Source organism: Apodemus sylvaticus, chromosome 2 (assembly GCF_947179515.1).
Source record: "Apodemus sylvaticus chromosome 2, mApoSyl1.1, whole genome shotgun sequence".
In the NCBI taxonomy this organism is placed as follows: Eukaryota; Metazoa; Chordata; class Mammalia; order Rodentia; family Muridae; genus Apodemus; species Apodemus sylvaticus.
In genome coordinates this window covers 87,360,799-87,383,001 of record NC_067473.1, presented here as the reverse complement: position 1 = coordinate 87,383,001, position 22,203 = coordinate 87,360,799, and positions in this window count along the sequence as shown.

Below are 22,203 nucleotides of genomic sequence, written 5' to 3'. Positions count from 1 at the left end.
ACTCTCAATCACCATAGATGGAGAAACAAAGATATTTCATGACAAAACCAAGTTTACCCAATATCTATCCACAAACCCGGCCCTAAAAAGGATAATAGGAGGACAACACCAATACAAGGAGGGAAACTTCACCCTGGAAAAAGCAAGATAGTAACCTTTCATCAAACCCAAAAGAAGTTAAGCATTCAAATTTAAAAAATAACTTCAAAAATGATAGGAAGTAACAATCACTATTCCTTAATATCTCTTAACATCAATGGACTTAATGCCCCAATAAAAAGACACAGACTAACTGACTGGATACGCAAACAGGACCCTACATTTTGCTGCTTACAGGAAACACACCTCAGGGTCAAAGACAAACACTACCTTAGAGTAAAAGGCTGGAAGACAATTTTACAAGCAAATGGTCTCAGGAAACAAGCTGGAGTAGCCATTTTAATATCAGATAAAATTGACTTTCAACCCAAAGTCATCAAAAGAGACCCTGAGGGACACTTCTTGCTGGTCAAAGGAAAAATACAAAAAGAAGAACTGTCAATCCTGAACATCTATGCCCCAAATGCAAGGGCACCCTCTTTCGTAAAAGAAACTTTATTAAAACTCAAAGCACACATTGCACCTAACACAATAATTGTGGGTGACTTCAACACTGCACTTTCCTCAATGGACCGATCAGGAAAACAGAAACTAAACAGGGACACAATGAAACTAATTGAAGCTTTGGACCAATTAGATTTAACAGATATATATAGAACATTCTATCCTAAAACAAAAGAATATACCTTTTTCTCAGTACCTCATGGTACCTTCTCCAAAATCGACCATATAATTGGTCACAAGACAGACCTCAACAAATATAAGAAGATAGAACTAATCCCATGCCTCCTATCTGATCACTATGGAGTAAAAGTGGTCTTCAATAGCAACAGAAACAACAGAAAACCCACATACACGTGGAAACTGAACAATACTCTACTCAATGATACCTTGGTCAAGGAAGAAATAAAGAAAGAAATTAAAGACTTTTTAGAACACAATGAAAATGAAAACACAACATACCCAAATCTATGGGACACAATGAAAGCAGTGCTAAGAGGAAAACTCATAGCCCTGAGTGCCTCCAAAAAGAAAATGGAGAGAGCATACATTACCAGCTTAATGACACACCTGAAAGCCCTAGAACAAAAAGAAGCTATTTCGCCCAGGAGGAGTAGAAGGCAGGAAATCATCAAACTCAGGGCCGAAATCAATCAAGTAGAAACAAAGAGAACCATATAAAAAATCAGCAAAACCAGGAGCTGGTTCTTTGAGAAAATCAACAACATAGATAAACCCTTAGCCAGACTGACCAAAGGGCACAGAGAAAGTATCCAAATTAACAAACTTAGAAATGAAAAGGGAGATATAACAACGGAAACTGAGGAAATCCAAAAAATCATCAGATCCTACTAGAAGAGCCTGTACTCAACACAACTGGAGAATCTGGAGGAAATGGACAATTTCCTTGACAGATACCAGATACCAAAATTAAATCAGGACCAACTAGACCATCTAAACAGTCCCATAATGCCTAAAGAAATAGAAGGAGTCATAGAAAGTCTTCCAACCAAAAAAAGCACAGGACCAGATGGCTTCAGTGCAGAATTCTACCAGACCTTCAAAGAAGAGTAAACACCAATACTCTTCAAACTATTCCACAAAATAGAAACAGAAGGAACACAACCCAATTCCTTCTACGAAGCCACAATTACGCTGATACCAAAGCCACACAAAGATCCAACAAAGAAAGAGAACTTCAGACCAATTTCCCTTATGAACATCGATGCAAAAATACTCAATAAAATTCTTGCCAACCGAATCCAAGAACACATCAAAACGATCATCCACCATGATCAAGTAGGCTTTATCCTGGGAATGCAGGGATGGTTCAATATACGGAAATCCATCAATACAATCCACTACATAAACAAACTCAAAGAACAAAACCACATGGTCATTTCATTGGATGCTGAAAAAGCATTTGACAAAATTCAGCATCCCTTCATGCTTAAAGTCTTAGAGAGAACAGGAATTCAAGGCCCATACCTAAACATAGTAAAAGCAATATACAGCAAACCGGTAGCCAGCATCAAACTAAATGGAGAGAAACTTGAAGCAATCCCACTGAAATCAGGGACCAGACAAGGCTGCCCCCTTTCTCCTTATCTTTTCAATATTGTACTTGAGGTACTAGCTCGGGCAATTCGACAACATAAGGAGGTCAAAGGGATACAAATTGGAAAGGAAGAAGTCAAACTATCATTATTTGCAGACGACATGATCGTCTACCTAAGTGACCCAAAGAACTCCACTAGAGAGCTCCTACAGCTGATAAACAACTTCAGCAAAGTGGCAGGTTATAAAATCAACTCAAGCAAATCAGTGGCCTTCCTATACTCAAAAGATAAGCAGGCTGAGAAAGAAATTAGGGAAATGACCCCCTTCACAATAGCCACAAACTGTATAAAGTATCTTGGGGTGACTCTTACAAAACATGTGGAAGATCTGTATGACAAGAACTTCAAGACTCTGAAGAAGGAAATGGAAGAAGACCTCAAAAAATGGGAAAACCTCCCATGCTCATGGATCGGTAGAATCAATATAGTTAAAATGGCCATTTTGCCTAAAGCACTATACAGATTCAATGCAATACCCATCAAAATCCCAACTCAATTCTTCCCAGAGTTAGAAAGAGCAATTATCAAATTCATCTGGAATAACAAAAAACCCAGGATAGCTAAAACTATTCTCAGCAACAAAAGAAAATCTGGGGGAATCAGTATCCCTGACCTCAAGCAATACTACAGAGCAATAGTGTTAAAAACTGCATGGTATTGGTACAGTGACAGGCAGGAGGATCAATGGAACAGGATTGAAGATCCAGAAATGAACCCACACACCTATGGCCACTTGATCCTCGACAAAGAGGCTGAAAACATCCAATGGAAAAAAGATAGCCTTTTCAACAAATGATGTTGTTTCACCTGGAGGTCAGCATGCAGAAGAATGTGAATTGATCCATCCTTGTCTCCTTGTACTAAGCTCAAATCCAAATGGATCAAGGACCTCCACATAAAGCCAGACACTCTGAAGCTAATAGAAAAGAAACTGGGGAAGACCCTTGAGGACATTGTTAGAGGGAGAAAGTTTCTGAACAGAACACCAATAGCGTATGCTCTACGAGCAAGAATTGACAAATGGCACCTCATAAAATTACAAAGTTTCTGTAAGGCAAAGGACACCATCAAGAGGACAAATCGGCAACCAACACATTGGGAAAAGATCTTCACCAATCCTACATCAGATAGAGGGCTAATATCCAATATATATAAAGAACTCAAGAAGTTAGACTCCAGAAAACCAAACAACCCTATTAAAAAATGGGGTACAGAGTTACACAAAGAATTCTCACCTGAAGAACTTCGGATGGCGGAGAAGCATCTTAAAAAATGCTCAACTTCATTAGTCATTAGGGAAATGCAAATCAAAACAACCCTAAGATTTCATCTTACACCAGTCAGAATGGCTAAGATTAAAAATTCAGGAGACAGCAGGTGTTGGAGAGGGTGTGGAGAAAGAGGAACACTCCTCCACTGGTGGTGGGGTTGTAAATTGGTACAACCACTCTGGAAATCAGTCTGGCGGTTCCTCCGAAAACTGGGCACCTCACTTCCAGAAGATCCTGCTATACCACTCCTGGGCATATACCCAGAAGACTCCCCACCATGTAATAAGGATACATGTTCTACTATGTTCATAGCAGCCCTATTTATAATTGCCAGATGCTGGAAAGAACCCAGGTATCCCTCAACAGAAGAGTGGATGCAAAAAATGTGGTATATCTACACAATGGAGTACTATTCAGCCATTAGAAACAATGAATTCATGAAATTCTTAGGCAAATGGATGGAGCTAGAGAATATCATACTAAGTGAGGTAACCCAGAGTCAAAAGGTGAATCATGGTATGCACTCACTAATAAGTGGATATTAACCTAGAAAACTGGAATACCCAAAACATAATCCACACATCAAATGAGGTCCAAGAAGAAAGGAGGAGTGGCCCCTGGTTCTGGAAAGACTCAGTGAAACAGTATTCGGCAAAACCAGAATGGGGAAGTGGGAAGGGGTGGGTGGGAGGACAGGGGAAGAAAATGGGGCTTACGGGACTTTCGGGGAGTGGGGGTGCTAGAAAAGGGGAAATCATTTGAAATGTAAATAAATTATATCGAATAAAAAAAAGAAAAGAAAAAAAACCAAAAAAAAAAAATAAGCTTTCAATGTATAAATATCTAAAAATATATTTTTTGTTTCAGACTTAGTATTAAACATCCTTAAAAACTCTATAATATGTCTAATCAATAAAAAGAAAGTCATCAATTTGATATGAGATCATGAATCTGGCATGATTTTTTTTTGTCATGAAATTCAAGTTTCAAGGGTAGAAGATTTAGCTGGTTTCTAGTTTGCACATGAGGGTAAATAAAGAGTCAGGAGTATTTGGCCAGACCTGTGCCCTCAGATACTCTCACAACAGACATGACCAGCAAGGAAAGCACATGGAAACTCTGAGCCTCGCATGAGGTAACACACCTTACTGATTTTAATCAAACACATGAATATACTACATATATACACACGTATGTATGTCACCTACAGAAGTCAATTTAAACACTTGGTACTTTAAAGTGGTAAAATGCATATTTAAAGGTAAGTGTGAAGTCTCTGGAATACAGCTATAGGTCAAATATCTTCCTGAATATGAAAAAGAGTTAGAGCTCAGAGTGAGGTCTAACAGAAATAGTTGCTAAGTATGGCTTCCTCCTGTTGATCGATCTCTGTAATCTTGGGCAACCTTTTCAACTTAATAAATCTGGTTTAAAATGTATATCCCTTCTTCAAAGGTTGGCATGGGATTCTTTGGGGATAATAATAATAAATATTAATTGATACCTTCCAGCCAAAAGGACATAAGGAAACAGAAAGTGGCCATGCAAGTTCAAACAAAATTCTGTTAGAGGAACACATGAAGGGCATAAATAAATTTCTTAAAGAAATTCAGGAGAAAAATGATCAAAGCTAGAAGCCCTTACAAGGGAAACACAAAAACCACTTAAAGAAATTCAGGATAATATGGGTCATAAGTTAATAGCCAATAAGGAGGAAATGGAAAAATCACTTAAAGAAATACAGGAGAACTTTGATCAACAGGCAGAAGTCATGAAAGAGGAAACACAAAAATCTCTCAAAGAATTAGAGGAAAACACAAACAAACAAGTGAAGGAACTGAGCAGAAACATCCAGGATCTAAAAACAGAAGTAAAAGCAACTAAGAAATCACAAAAGGAGACAACTTTGGAGATAGAAAACCTTGGGAAGAAATCAGGGGCCATAGATGCAAATATCAACAACAGAATACAAGAGATAAAAGAAAGAATCTCAGATGCCGAGGATACCATAGAAATCATGGACTCAACAGTCAAAATGCAAAATGCAAAAAGCTTGTAATCCAAAACATCCAGGAAATCCAGGACACAATGAGAAAGCCAAACCTAAAGATTATAGTTATTGATGAGAGTGAAGATTTACAACTTAAAGGGCCAGCAAATATCTTCAACAAAATTATGGAAGAAAATTTCCCTAACCTAAAGAGAGAGATGGCCATGAATATACAAGAAGCCTACAGAACTCCAAACAGACTGGACCAGAACAGAAATACCTCCCGTCACATAATAATCAAAACCCCAAATGTACTAAACAAAGAAAGAATACTTACAGCAGTAAGAGAAAAAGGGCAAGTAACATATAAAGGAAGACCTATGAGAATTACGCTAGACTTCTCACCAGAGACCATGAAAGCTAGAAGATCCTGGGCAGAGCTCATGCAGACTCTAAGAGAACACAAATGCCACCCAAGACTACTATACCCAGCAAAATTCTCAATCACTATAGATGGAGAAGCCAACATATTCCATGACAAAACCAAATGTAAACAATATCTTTCCACAAACCCAGACCTACAAAGGGTAATAGGGGGAAAACACCGTTATAACCAGGGAAACTATACCCTGGAAAAAGCAGGATATTAAACTTTTTTCATCAAACCCAAAAGATGATAATTACACAAGTATAAAACTAACATCAAAAATGATAGGAAGCAATAACTACTACCCCTTAATATCGCTTAACATCAATGGACTCAATTTCCCAATAAAAAGACATAGACTAACAGACTGGTTACCTAAACAGGACCCTACATTTTGGTGCATACAGGAAACTCACCTCAGTGTCAAAGACAAAAGATACCTTAGAGTAAAAGGCTGGAAGACAATTCTACAAGCAAATGGTCCCAGGAAACAAGCCGGAGTTGCCATTCTAATATCAGATAAAATTGACTTTCAATCTAATATCATCAAAAGAGACATGGAAGGACACTTCTTGATGGTCAAAGGAAAAATCCAACAAGAAGAACTCTCAATCCTGAACATCTATGCTCCAAATACAAGGGCACCCTCATTCATAAAAGAACCTTTACTAAAGCTCAAAGCACACTTTGCACCTAACACAATAATCGTGGATGACTTCAACACTCCACTCTCCTCAAAGGAACGATCAGGAAAGCAGAAATTAACAGGGAGACAGTGAAACTAACTGAAGCTTTGGACCAATTGGATTTAACACACACACACACACACACACACACATATATATATATATATACACACACATATATATATACATATATATATATAAAACTTTTCATCCCAAAGCAAAAGAATATACCTTTTTCTCAGCTCCAAAATCAATCATATAGTTGGTCACAAGACAGACCTCAACAAATATAAGAAGATAGAAATAATCCCATGCCTCCTATCAGATGACTATGGAGTAGAAGTGGTCTTTGATAACAATAAAAACAACAGAAAGCCCACATACATATGGAAAGTGAACAATACTCTACTCAATGATACCTTGGTCAACAAAGAAATAAAGAAAGAAATCAAAGACTTTTTAGAATTTAATGAAAACGAAGGTACAACAAACCCAAATCTATGGGACACAATGAAAGCAGTGCTAAGAGAAAAACTCATAGCTTTGAGTGCCTCCAAAAAGAAATTCGAGAGAGCATACACTAGAAGATTAATGTAACAACTGAAAGCCCTGGAACAAAAAGGAGCTAATTCATCCAGGAGGAGAAGAAGACAGGAAATCAAACTCAGGGCTGAAATCAATCAAGTAGAGACTAAGAGAACTATGCAAAGAATCAACATAGCCAGGAGCTGGTTCTTTGAAAAAAATCAAAAAGATAGATAAACCCTTAGCCAGACTAACCAAAGGGCACAGAGACAGTAACCAAATTAACAAAATTAAAAATGAAAAGGGAGCTACGACAACAGAAACTGAGGAAATTCAAAAACTCATAAGATCCTACTACAAAAGCCTGTACTCAACACAACTGGAGAATCTGGAGGAAATGGACAATTTCTTAGACAGATACCGAATACCAAAATTAAATCAGGATCAAATAGATCATCTAAAAATACCCATAACCCCTAAAAAATAGAAGGGGTCATAGAAAGCCTTCCAACCAAAAAAAGCACAGGATCAGATGGTTTTAGTGCAGAATTCTATCAGACCTTCAACGAAGACTTAACACTAATACTCTTCAAACTATTTCACAAAATAAAAACAGAAGGAACACTACCCAACTCCTTCTACGAAGCCACAATTACACTAATACCAAAACTACACAAAGATCCAACTAAGAAAGACACCTACAGGCCAATTCCCCTTATGAATATCGATGCAAAATTACTCAATAAAATTCTTGCCCACTGAATCCAAGAACACATAAAAATGATCATTCACCATGATCAAGTAGCCTTCATCTCAGGGATGCAGGGAAGTTTCAATATATGGAAATCCATCAATCCTATCCACTATATAAACAAACTCAAAGAAAAAAAAACACATGATTATTTCTTTAGATGCTGAAAAAGCATTTTACAAAATTCAGCATCCTTTCATGCTAAAAGTCTTGGAAAGGACAGGAATTCAAGGCCCATATCTAAACATAGTAAAAGCAGTGTACAGCAAATCGATAGCCAACATCAAACTAAATGGAGAGAAACTTGAAGCAATCCCACTAAAATCAGGGACTAGACAAGGCTGCCCCCTCTCTCCATATCTTTTCAAAATAGTTCTTGAAGTCCTAGCTAGAGCAATTAGAAAACATAAGGAAGTCAAAGGGATACAAATTGGAAAAGAAGAAGTCAGGATATCACTATTTGCAGATGATATGATAGTATAGTTAAGTGGCCCAAAAAACTCTACTAGAGAAATCCTACAGCTGATAAACAACTTCAGCAAAGTGCCTGGTTACAAAATAAACTCAAGCAAATCAGTAACTATTTTATACTCAAAGGATAAGCAGACCGAGAAAGAAATTAGGGAAATGGCACCCTTCACAATAGCCACGAACAGCATAAAATATCTTGGTGTGACTCTAACCAAACAAGTGAAAGATCTATACTACAAGATCTTCGGGTCTCTGAAGATGGAAATAGAAGAAGACCTCAAAAAATGCAAAAATCTCCCATGCTCATGGATTGGCAGGATTAATATAGTTAAAATGGCCATCTTGACAAAAGCAATCTACAGATTCAATGCAATCCCCATCAAAATCCAAACTCAGTTCTTCATAGAACTAGAAAGAGCAATTCTCAAATTCATCTGGAATAACAAGAACCCAGGATAGCTAAAACTATTCTCAACAGTAAAAGAACTTCTGGGGGAATCAGTTTCCCAGACCTCAAACATTACTACAGAGCAATAGTGATAAAAACTGCATGGTATTCGTACAATGTCAGGCAAGCTGATCAATGGAATAAGATTGAAGACCCAGAAATGAACCCACACACCTATGGTCACTTGATCTTCGACAAAGGAGCTGAAAGCATCTAGTGGAAAAAAGATAGCCTTTTCAACAAATGGTCCTGGTTCAACTGGAGGTCAGCATGCAGAAAAATGCAAATTGATCCATTCTTATCTCCTAGTACTAAGCTCAACTCCAAGTGGATCAAGGACCTCCACATAAAACCTGACTCACTGAAACAAATAGAAAAGAAACTGGGGAAGACCCTTGAGGACATGGGCACAGGGGAAACGTTCCTGAACAGAACACCAATAGCTTACACTCTAAGATCAAGAATTGACAAATGGGACCTCATAAAACTACAAAGTTTCTGTAAGGCAAAGGCCACTGTCAAAAGGACAAAGCATCAACCAACAGATTGGGAAAGGATCTTCACCAACCCTAAATCTGACAGAGGGCTAATATCTAATATATATAAAGACCTTAAGAAGGTAGAACCCAGAGAACCAAATAACCCTATTAAAAAGTGGGGTACAGAGCTAAACAAAGAATTTTCACATGAAGAACTTCAGATGGCTGAGAAGCACCTTAAGACATGTTCAACATCATTAATCATTAGGGAAATGCAAATCAAAACAATCTTGAGATTTCACCTCACACCAGTCAGAATGGCTAAGTTCAAAAAATCAGGAGACAGCAGGTGTTGGCGAGGATGTGGAGAAAGAGGACCACTCTTCCACTGCTGGTGGGATTGCAAGATGGTGCAACCAATTTGGAAATCAGTCTGGCAGTTCCTCAGAAATCTGGGCATGGCACTTCCAGAGGACCCTGATATATACCCAGAGTATTCCCTGGTATGCAACAAGGACACATGCTCTACTATGTTCATAGCAGCCTTATTTGTAGTAGCCAGAAGCTGGAAAGAACCCAGGTGTCCCTCAACTGAGGAATGGATACAAAAAATGTGGTATATTTACACAATGGAGTACTATTCAGCCATTAGAAACAATGAATTCATGAAATTCTTAGACAAATGGATGGAGGTGGAGAACATCATACTAAGTGAGGTAACCCAGTCTCAAAAGATCAATCATGCTATGCAATCACTGATAAGTGGATATTAGCCTAGAAACTTTGAATATCCAAGACATAATCCACATATTAAATGATGTCCAAGAAGAATGGAGGAATGGCTCCTTGTTCTGGAAAGACTCAGTGCAAGAGTATAGGGGAATACCAGAACAGGGAAGTGGGAAGGGATAGATGGGGTATCAGGGGGAGGGAAAAGGGCTTACAGGACTTTCAGGTCGTGGGGAGCCAGAAAAGGGGAAATCACTTGAAATGTAAATAAAGAATATATCGAATTAAAAAATAAAAAAAGAAACTTGAAAAGAAAAAAAAAGACAGACAGACATACCCCTCCATACACACAACCTGCCCTCCCCCCAATGCACACACAGGTACAAACAACATGAAAACAGAAAGGGGGTAATTTGGGAATTGGAAATGTGGATCAGTAGAAATGGAGAGGAGGTGACAGGACAGTGTCTTTGGTAATGAATATGATCAACATGCTTTTTATATAAGAAGATATAGAATACATTATTATGTATAATTAATGTGTGCTAATAAAAATTATCTATTGGCCAAGAAAACTATATCATACTGAAATCAAAATGAGTTTATTTATTTTATTATAGTTATTTATTTGTTTATGTGTATGGATTTCCACATACCACACTGTACATGTGGAAGTCAGAAGAGACCTACCATGTAGGTCCTATACATCAAACTCAGTTCCCCAAACTTAGCAGCAAACACCTCTATAGGTTGAATCTTCTCACAAGCTTTGCTGTAGTATCAGACATATTCCTTCCTTAGTGTAAGCGGGTTTTCTCTGACCTATAAGAGTGACCAACATTCCATTTACAACTTGACCACCATTTCCTCCCTAACCCCATTCTCCACTTGAAATCAATTTACTACTTTGACTTTTTTTTATCAGCTTGGGTGAATTTATAATGCATTTATAATTGCATTTGTGAGATAATGGGTTGGGGAAACTCTGATAACATAAATATTGTGCTATCTAAGCAGACAATAAAATTATATGTTATAATGAGACCAGGTTGAGCTTTTGAGCCCCACTACAATCTTGCACTCAGCCCCTTTGAGCTGTGTATGTGAGTCTCATTATGCCTAATTATATTTCCACTCCACAACCACATCAAAAGGAAGCAAGCAGACTGCCTTTGCACTGTGGGTTTTATATTTCTTTTCATATTGTATAATGTACTCCAACTTCACTTGTACATTTAAGATACTGAGCCTTCTTACTCCAATATTTGCCCATTGTCAGCATTACTGCATCCCTTGAAGCTCCTTGGAATGTTCAGGGAATGCACTAAAGTGAAAAGCTAACTATATTTTTAAGGGTGTTTCTCTTGATCAAAACCAAAAAATACCAAGAAGATATTTATCTACAGGATTAATGTTAGTGTAATTAACATAAACTTCTAGAATTAGTCATCTGGATAGGCTCTTTAATAACGTTTTAAAAAATCAGGTTATTTCAAAGTTTGGTATGGAAATAATGCTTTCTCTTTTGAAATACAAGAATTGCTTAATATAAACAATGTTTCAGCACACATGCAGACAACCCAACTAAAATTTGCTTGGTTTCGTTGCTGGGATCTGTAATTGTGCTGAACCTCAGGCTTTGTAATGTCCGTGTTCTACAAACCTTTCCAGACCAATAAGATGCCCCAGGAAGGGTTGGCAGAACATGACATTGTCCTCTATGTCCTTCAATTGTGCTTTCTTCAGAGATTTCCCCCAAATCCCTTCCCCCTCATTTCCTCTCTTTGTTCCTCCTTGAGCACATATAAAACGAGCAGTTTTATTCTAAGGAGCTCCCAAGTCTTCAAAGCTCACTGAAGCTCTTTGACATCATTTGTAGAATGCTGTAACAGCTACAACCTTCAAGCTAGGTAAAAATCCCTGTCTTGTGTCTCTCTTCTTGAGACATTGGGCAACAAAGAAGGAAGAGTGCTGTACTTCCTTCTTTGTTGAACCATTTCAGTATTGCCTGCTTACTCTTCTGAGAATTCAAACTCCCATGGGCTGTAGGCTACTTTCCACTTGCTGCCACCTGACGAGCCTCTGAGGCTGTCTATGTGTTTGCTGCTTCTTCCTCAGCACATGCTTTGTACTGGACTCCCTCCACTCTTTGAAACTTCATTCACTATTTTGACTTGCAGTTCAAATCTTGCACAGATAATAACTCCAACACACCATCATTGAATTTGCTGTGTGCTTGCCCCTGAGAAGTCACGCTCTCTTTGTTCAACAAACATCTAATGGAGAATTAATTAAATGACTATAAGGAGTGCTTCCAGGTGCTACATACAGCCCCCAAGTATTGAGACGTTTCATCTATTGGGAGACACACCATGAATAAAAATCAATTCAACAAATACACAAGTGCCATGAAGAAACAGAGGTTACAGTGTTTACGAAATACAAAAATAAAAAAATCTCCTTAGAGCCTCAGTAAGAAACCCACCGTACAGGTGTTACAGGTTGTTAAGAGCCTCTTCTTTAAACTATTAGTTTATTCATTGACAATTTCATACATGTATATAAGGTACATATTGTCATATATAACACCATCCAGTTCTCCCAAGTCTCTTTCCCACTTGGACAGCTTTTGGTGTTTTGTTGTTTGGTTTGGTTTTCAATTTTGCTTTGAGGTCCACTGAATTTACCTAGGTAAGCCAGCAGCAGGGCCATGGATGTGGCCCTATTTACTGGAGTGTGGCTAACTCACCAGGGGCTTACCCACCAGCAGCCCTCAACTGCCAACAGCTCTCCAGAAAGGCATAGGCCTCATGCACCCTAGCCCCATATATAAAAGAATGTTGATGGAGCCTGGTCTTGTGCAGGTAACTGCAGCTCCTGTGACTTTATGAGTGTAACGGCCATGTCATACCTAGAAAATAGCAGGCCATTGTTCTCCTTTCCATCCTCTGGCTCTTACATTCTTGCTGCCTCCTTTTCTGTGATTTCCCCAGAGCCTTGGCAAGGATCATATGGATGTCTCATGAGGACCGAAGCACCAACAATCACTTAGCACCTTAAAGAGCCTTTCTGGGTTAACTTATTCACTTTGAAGAGAAGCTTCCTAACTAGGAACGAAGCTCTTATCAGCAGTGCAGACAGGCAGTGGCCAAACTCTTGGGTTACATTTTCTTATCACATTACTAATGTAAGCAGTGTCCTGATTTACCAGCAGAGATTGGGACAGAAGTCTCCAGTTCAGTTCCAGGAGAGGTGGAGACAGGTAAACCCTCACTTCTGCCCCTGTGTGTACCACTGGCAAGGGCACCAGTTGGTTACAGAAAAGATATCTTTTTAATCCACCCTCACATTTTTCTAGGCTTTTCTAATGTATTTCCTAGGCCTGCTGAGCACTTGGTATTTGTTTAACTCTTACCTCATACTTCCCCACAGATCTACTTTTATTTTCTGAACATTCATTTTTCATAGGTTGAGAATATAAAAATTTAAAGAGACGGTATTGAAACTACTTACTATAAATCACCTCTGTTACTCCTTATATAACATAAAAATAGTTTAAAAGGAAATGTCTTACATCTAATATATGAACTCATAAATAAATAAATAAAATAAGGCATTAACCTGGTGTTTTTATAGATCTAAATGTTCAGCTACAGAGGTGTCTGCTGAAAGCCCTGTGTGTCTATACCCTGACTGATACCACACCCATCTGTCATACAGAGCTGAAAAGACAATGGTGGTAAAGGTAAAAGTCTGAAGTCACCTTATTCTCCTTTGAGTACTTTCAATAAAGTAAATGAGCAAGCAAGCAAATGAAAACAAACCAGTTCTGTTAATTTCTACTTTCTAGTTAATATTGAATGCTAACATTCTGAAAAATTATGTTTTTCTTTTATATGAACAAATCTTATTTATGGAAAGATAGAAGAGACTAAAGATAACATATATTACTTATTCTCTAATGTTCCACAATTATAGTTTATGAATATTTTATAACTATGACATTTCTACTTAGATATAAAGACATTTAACCATGTTTTCACATCATAATGCAAGTTGTTTGAGAGACACACGTTAGGCAACTAATTTTTCCCCTTAATTCAGCCTGAATTTTACATTGCTTAGATGAGTATATACAAAAGTGTTTTACAGACATAATTATGACATCAAACCAATATATTCTGAGGAAGAGAGATCATTTTGGGTGGGAATAATTTAATCAGATTGTGGTGGTTTGAATAAAAAGGGCCCACATAAACTCATGGATTTGACTGCTCAGAGAGTAGCATTAGGAGGTGTGGCCTTCTCGGGGTGGGTGTGACCTCCTTGGAGGAAGTGAATTACTTGAGGTTTCAAATGCTCAAGCCAGGCCCAATCTCTCTCTCCCTGTTGCTTGCTCATTCGGATGTAGAACTTTCTGCTACCTTTCCATCACCATGTCTGCCCACGTGCTGCCATGTTTGCCACCGTGATCATAATTGACTAGACCTCTGTAAGCAAGCTCCAATTAAATGCTTCGCTTTATAGGAATTGCTCTGGTCATGGTGTCTATTCACAACAATAGAACACTAAAACACAGATATATTCGTTAAGGAAGAAATTCCTGAAGAGGAATGCTCCTCAATAATATAAACTGCCACAGTGTAAGAGAGCTCCAGGAAGCCAGGCGGTGGTGGCGCATGCCTTTAATCCCAGCACTTGGGAGGCAGAGGCAGGCAGATTTCTGAGTTCGAGGCCAGCCTGGTTTACATAGTGAGTTCCAGGACAGTCAGGGCTACACAGAGAAACCCTGTCTCAAAAAACCAAAAGAAAAAAAAAGAGAGAGAGAGCTCCAAGGAAGCTAATGGGGGGAGGAAGAATTACTGACATACAAGATCAAGTATATACATATATATATATATATGTGTGTGTGTGTGTGTGTGTGTGTGTGTGTGTGTGTACAGCCATCTCACAGCTAAGTCCTATCATCAGCTTAATGATATAGAAGAGGAACTTGAGATTCCTGAAGGTAGGTAGTATAGTGGTATATTGTTTCCCACATGCAGAAACTCTGACCAGAGGTCCCAGATAAACCATGCCTAGACTTTTGATGATTCCAAACTGTAAAACAATAAGCATAAGTGGGTTTAAATCCATTTTTAAAAAGGCTATTGATGGGGCCTGACAGATGGCTTAAGAGTTAAGAACATTTGTTTTGGGTTCAATTGCTAGTCCTTACCTGGAAGCTCACAGGCATCTGTAACACCAGATACAGAAGATCAGATTCACTCACATGGTCTGCACAGATACAGGAATGCGCATGGTGCACAGACACACATACATCAAAACACTCATACACATGGTGGCAAAGGCTACTGGTGATTTCTTACCCTCACATTTGTCATGCTCATGCCTAATATGTAATATGCTGTGTTCTGGCAATGAATGTTCCTGGTACCTTATGTTGAACTTTCTGCAAGAGCAATTACTTGGTTAAAACGTCAGTGATTATGGAGAGTTTTGGATGTTGCAGGTTCAAAGCCTAACTGTAGTTTATCTTAGAGTGTATTTTTTCTCTTAACTTTTGCTTTTTAATTTATATTCAAAATTCTGTGAGTTCAAGATATGATATTTTAGTGTTGTTGTTGTTGTTGTTGTTGTTGTTGTTGTTGTTGTTGTCAGGGTAGCCTTGGTTGCTGGAACTTGCTTTGTAGACCAGACTGACTTAGAACTCATAGATCCCCTGCCTCTGCCTCCTGAGTACTGAAAGACATATGACACCACACTTGTCTTCCATACAGGATCTTAAGTTCATCTTAGGTGCACACAAAACACTTAAATGAAGTGTTCGGAAACCAAACCAAGGTTAAAAAGAATCATCCAACTTTATTTCTAAAGCAATCTTGATGTACTTAGAAAATAGAATTTTATGATAAAAAATATAGTCACATTAGAGCTTCATTCATAAAATACATCATTTAAAACTACCCTTCTATAGAGGCACAGGGTAGAGAACCCAGAGCCCTGTGGAGCAGTGAAGATACCTACTGCAAGGCACCTTGTGTAATGGACACAGACCATTTGACACGAATCAAAATGCACAGAAATGGTTAGCTCCATGAGCTTTAAGGAAGGAAGAGAGAAGCAGCTTGAAATGCTGAACATTAACTGCTCTAAACTAAAGCCCATTGACATAATTAGAATACAAATCACAGAACCGGTTCTCTTTAGAGGTGTGTTGTTCCAGGAATATATATTGCCCTCCTCGGGTATTTCATATACCAGCAAATTGTGAAATGCGTTTTTTAAATCTTTTTAAAACATTTTTGCTCCTTCTATTGAAATGGATATTTCATTACAATGTATGCTATCAGTGGCAGTTGTTCCCTCCTGGTTTATCAGACTCATCTACAGCCAGATCATCATATCCTATTTCTACTTAATAACCCTGCCTGTTACCTGCTAATTGCCATGTATTGATTTACTTACGCGTCCATGGTTGCTGTATAAGAAAGATAACACTTGGCTCTAGGGGGCCTGCAAATTCTTTACTCTGTCAGTGACCTTGACTGAAAGGATAATTAATCTGAACCTCTGGGTGGTATTAAAAGACTTAGACCTTCCATTCACCACTAAAGCTTCATCTTCAGGGATGTGAACACACATTTGAATTTGCACAGGAAACATCTTATGTAAACGGATTGCCTTCGTTTTTCTGCTCAGCTACCAGAATTGCAGATTTTCTATATCCGAGGAAGAGGAAAAAAGCAGAAATGATTTTAGATGCTTGCCAAGAATTTGGCTTCTCTTGGGCGTTGCTTTCCATCTGCTGGCTAATCGTGTGGTAGGAGCCTGGAGAGTTTATTTTCCTGTCTTGGATTTGTCATGTGCACAATAAAATGATATTCGCTTATATTACAGGGGGATTGAAATTAACAAATGAGAGTGCTGTAACTCTAGAGTTCCACAGTTCTGTGATTTTCTTTTGTTTTTACTCTTACAATGACACTGTGGATTAAAATATGTTTTCAATTATCTTTGAAACTTCCTCACTTTCTCTGGCTTCTTGGGACAGGCAAGAGGAGGTCAGATTTAGTGACAGAAACAAGAGAAGAAAAACGCCAAAGGGATTACACATCAGATATCACACCAGGACTGTGTGGAGGTAGAACAGTTTTGAGATACAAGTGTTTTTTCATATGTTCTAGTGATGAGATTTTTACAGTAGAAAAATGAATTAGGTGCTTTCTTTTGATAAATATCTGTTCTTTTCCTTAGGTTTCATTAATCCCTTGCCAAATAGCATTTTTATCATATGGAATTACATCTCAGCAATCTACTTAGCTGGCTAGTCTTATGCCAACTTAATCTAAGTTAGAGTTGTTTGGGAGGAGGAAGCCTCTATTGAGAAAATATCCCCATCAGATTGGATTGTTGGAAAGCATGCAGGGCATATTCTTAAATTAGTGATTGGTATGAGACGGTCCAGCCCATTGTAGGTGCTGCCACCTCTGAGCAGGTGGTCCTGGATGCTATAAAAGAGAAAACCATAGGAATAAGCCAGTGAGGAGTGTCCCTCCGTGGCCTCCACATCAGCTCTTGCCTCTTGGTTCCTGCAGAGTGCCCCCAGTAAGGTACTGCTTTTCCACCTGACAGGTGTAAAGGGAAACGAGCCTTTCATCCTCAGGGTTTTTTTTTTAGCGATGGTGTTTATCACAGAGATAGAAACCTAAGACAGAACTTAAGACGTCAGGAGGGTGAGCACAGGGGAGTGGGGAGGTGTTACTTTGAGGGAAAGTTTTTTTACTTCAAACATTCTCAAGCTTCTTTTTCAGTCAAATCCACTGCATTGATAGTTTTCCTTCTTGATCAGCAAATTACTAGCTGACCTGAGGCCTGCAAGGCTTCCAAGAGAAAGCACTTCCTTCCTCCTGATTTAGTAGAGGCAGTTCACCTCTTGCCTAAAGCTCCTGTCCCAACAATTCTGCAAGTGTTATTAGCATGACACATTCTGTACCTGTACTAACACCTTGACAATTAGGTTGAATTGTCCTGAGCCCCACAGAGATCACAGTATGGGGGGATGGAAAAATGTACAAGTATGCTATGCCACCTATAGGTCTTTGATTTTTAACATGTATTTATTCATTTATTTATGTATTTATTTATTTAGAGAAAGTGTGGAAGTGTGTGTGTATTCATGTGTGTATTCATGTGTGTGTGTGTGTGTGTGTGTGCATTCTCATGCCCATGGCTCATGTGTTGAGGTCAGAGGCCAACAGGTTCTTTCCTTCCACGATGTGGATTCCAGGGATCAAATTCAGGTAGGTAGGTTTGCTGGCAAGGATCTCAAGTGCCTTTCCCTTCTGGACTATAGTCGTCTTTATAGAGCAGAGTAGGATAAAGACTGCTCTTATATATGCAGACCTGACCTAATGACAGCAGAACCTTAGAGACCCATTCTGTTTTCATCTGTGAGTCATCTGAGAGAGATGAGAAGATACAAAAGAAGACATAGAGACCAGCAGAAAGAAACAACCATATAGATCACAGAAGTCAAGATAGCATACTTATTTTAAAGGATGTTTCTGCTATTGTATCAGACATGCAAACCTCAGTGTACCTAGCTTTTTCTTAGCTTCTTCAAAAAAATTGTGTTTTCAGAATGGTAAATGGCAGTGTGATGAAGTGCAGACTTGTCCCCAACAGCCCAATAGATGTTCCATTACTCAAAAGCGGTACCCACTATGTTTAGGCTTTTCAGGCATTTCAGCATTTATCATGGACTATTTTGCTTGTGTGTGTGTGTGTGTGTGTGTGTGTCTAAGTCTTTACAAATAACATGAGTTTATTTTTTACAGATCTGAGTTCAGAAAGCCTACGCTGCATGTGCCTGCAGATTTTGAGTCTGGGGTCGTGTTCTACCCCGGCAGCAGCTTTTTGTGCTTTCACAAGGCAGAGGGGCACACCAGTTCATTTAATTGCCTTTTATAAAAGTACTAATCCCTGACCAGCTTCCAAAGGGCTTCCATCTTCTGATGCATTATACTTACAATGTACAACTTTCAGGGAAACACACACTTTAAGTATTATCATTAATAGTGACAGAATTCACATTTAAGAAATATAAATTGATTTAGTATTTTTCTCAGTTTGTCATTATCCTCCACGTATATCCTACTTAGAAACATTAATACATACAACAGCATTTCTTGCATATTTCTTACATATTTCATCAATGCATAGTGTGACTATTGTTACAGGTATAATTGTATGCATCTTAAAATACTAAATATAAGATAAAAGGGAGACAGTGGTGACAGGTGCCTGACTGTCCAGATAGGTCAGCCAATTTTTTTCTCTACATAGTAAATTATATGCACAATAATATCTCTAAACTGATTCTCAGATGTCTTCTTCAGTTCATTAACTCAGGTCAATAACTTACCATGGAGCAATCTAACCTATTTGAGTTGTGGAGAGTGACTCACCATGGCCTTTGTCATCCTAACAGTAGCAAGAATCCACAGAAAGATGATTTTCTTCATTTGCAGTTGTCAACATAGCCATAATGTAATCTGATGTTATACATTATCTGACAGTCCCTGAAAGTCAGGATGTTGCCACATGGGCTCTGGTGTCTAGTGGAGATTTTTTAAAATTGCATTTAAGTCTGTTTGAACTATGTGACCTTTGGCAGGTTGTTATTCTATTCATTATGAAAAATCATGAATTATGAATTGACTCATAAAACTGTTTCAAAGTATGTGTGAAACTGTTAACAGAAATAAAAAATATGAGTAGATTATAGTCCTTACTATTTAGAAAAAAATGCCTGTCTGTGTACTAGACACTGTCTGGAGGGATCTGTGAGGCTCTGGACTGACTGAAGGGGCCAAATGCTCCAGAGGTAGTGCAGCTCTGCACCAAGGAGCCAAGGTCAAGGCCACATTCGTGGGAAGTGACTTTGATATGCTCTAGCAGGTTCCAGTGGCAAAAACTTGGGACAGAATTTATCTTCCCCAAAATCTTGCAGTTCTATACAACAGAGGCTCTCAGATGGCCTTTGATTAAATAACTCATGTGTTCTTTATTCCTTGTGTATAGGTACACACACACACACACACACACACACACACACACACATATATATATATATATATATATATATATATATATATATATATATATATATATATATTGGGGTGAGTTGGGGTCTAAGAGCAGATGCTTTCAATTAGCTTGGCTGAGATGTTAGGGATGCCTCATCTGTATGTGGAGGGACTTTGAGCACTGACACTATGTGACTGATTATCATAGTCCTCTCTATGGGTGTCATGGTCATGTGTTCCAGGACAGGAACCTGGTTGAAGGTATGGGGTCTCTGAATGCACTCAACCTTACCAAGTTTTTGTCTGGTGACATAGTTCCACTTCCCCCATAGTAAGTGGGTTACCTAAATTTATCTAGTCTACAAGAAACTCAGGCACAGAGGCTGGAGCAGAGACTGAGAGAATGGCCAATAAATAACTGACCCAGCTTGAGAGTTATCCCATGGGGAAGAGTCAATCTCTGATACTATTAATGATACTCTGTTATGCTTGCAGACAGGAGCATGCTGCCCTCTGAGAGGTTCCACACAGCAGCTAACTCAGACTGACCCATAGCCAAACAGTGGATGGAGCTTGGGGACTCTTATAGAAGACTAGGAGGAAGGATTGCGGGCCTCTCAAGGGATAGGAACTCTACAGGATCAACAGAGTCAACTAACCTGGACCTTTAGGCTTCCCCAGAGTCTGACCTACCAACCAAAGAACATACACAGGCTGGACCTAGGCCTCCCTGCACACATGTAGCCAATGTGCAGCTTGGTCTTCATGTGAATCTGAAATAACTGGAGCTGGGGGTATCCCAAAACCTATTGCCTATATGTAAGATATGTTCTTCTAGCTGGGCTGTCTTGTCTGGCTGCAATGGAAGAATGCCCCCCATCCTGTTCAGAGGTGAAGGGGAATGAGTAGGGAAGGATTGTGGGAGGAGGTGTAAGACCCCCAAAAACTGAGGGTGCCCCAGCACCCCACACCTTGGAAGGCAACACCCAAATCACTCGTGAGAAACGGTCTCAACGCAATAGCATGAGGATTTCTTTATTCCAGAATTCTGGGTTCCACAGCCATACACCACACAGGGGTAGAGGACTGAGGACCCCATGCAACTGAAGTCAGGGGTATTTAAAGGGGAAAAATCACAAGACAAGGGTTGGAGGACACAATTCACAAGGCAAGGGGTGGGGGACAAAATATGCATGGAATGGGGAAGTACAGAATGAGGAAGTATGGAATGTTAGAGATTATCTGGAGCAAACGTCCTTGGGGCATTGTATAGTTAAACATTGGAACTAGAACAGGGTGGGCTATCTTTCTCAAGCTGAAAGCAGAAAAACAAGTTACTCTGTGATGGGCTAGTTGCTTAGAGGTCTAAAAACATTGAGTTGGTGGGTCTCTTAGAGGTATCCAGGAAGACGTGAGTAAGATACAGAGTGAATACGTAAAAATATTTTTTAAAAAAAATAAGTTGGTTACACCTTAAGATTTTGAATGTGTCTAAGAGTAAAAAGATTGTTATTTGAAAGAAGAAACGGAAAATATTTCTATTGCTGTAGAAGTTGATAGTTTATTTTCATCTCTTGTTCTCTATTATTTTATAAGCTTGGTATTCTTTCAAAAGAGGCTAAGATGCAAAGTTATTTCATTCCTTTGAGAGAGCCTTTTATTCTAAAGAAATGGGTGTCTAAAATATTACAATTGTCTGGATTTTTTCAGTTTTTCAAGGTGAATCATGGTTCGATTGCCTTGTCTCTCAATCTGGGTTGGATATTACCTTGGTTATTACCAGGTTGTACAGCGACAAAGGTTCATTACCCACCTTCCTCCAGACTTTGCATAGAATAGTCCCCATTCTCCCAGCCACACCCAGGTGAGGCAGCTGCCTGAGGCTGCTTTCTTAGGCTGCTGGCTGTGGAACTATCTGCTCCTTTACTAGATTCTGATGAGTCAGCACCAACACTGAACAAAGTGATAGAATATTGACAGAGAGTGCTTTGTGCTCCTGACTTTAGAGTCTGAATTACTTTCCAGGAGACTTACAGCAGAGCCAGGTTGGTACTGTCCTGTCCTGGACTTTCCTTCAAAAAAAAAAAAAATCCCAGAGTCTGAATGCTAAATTGGT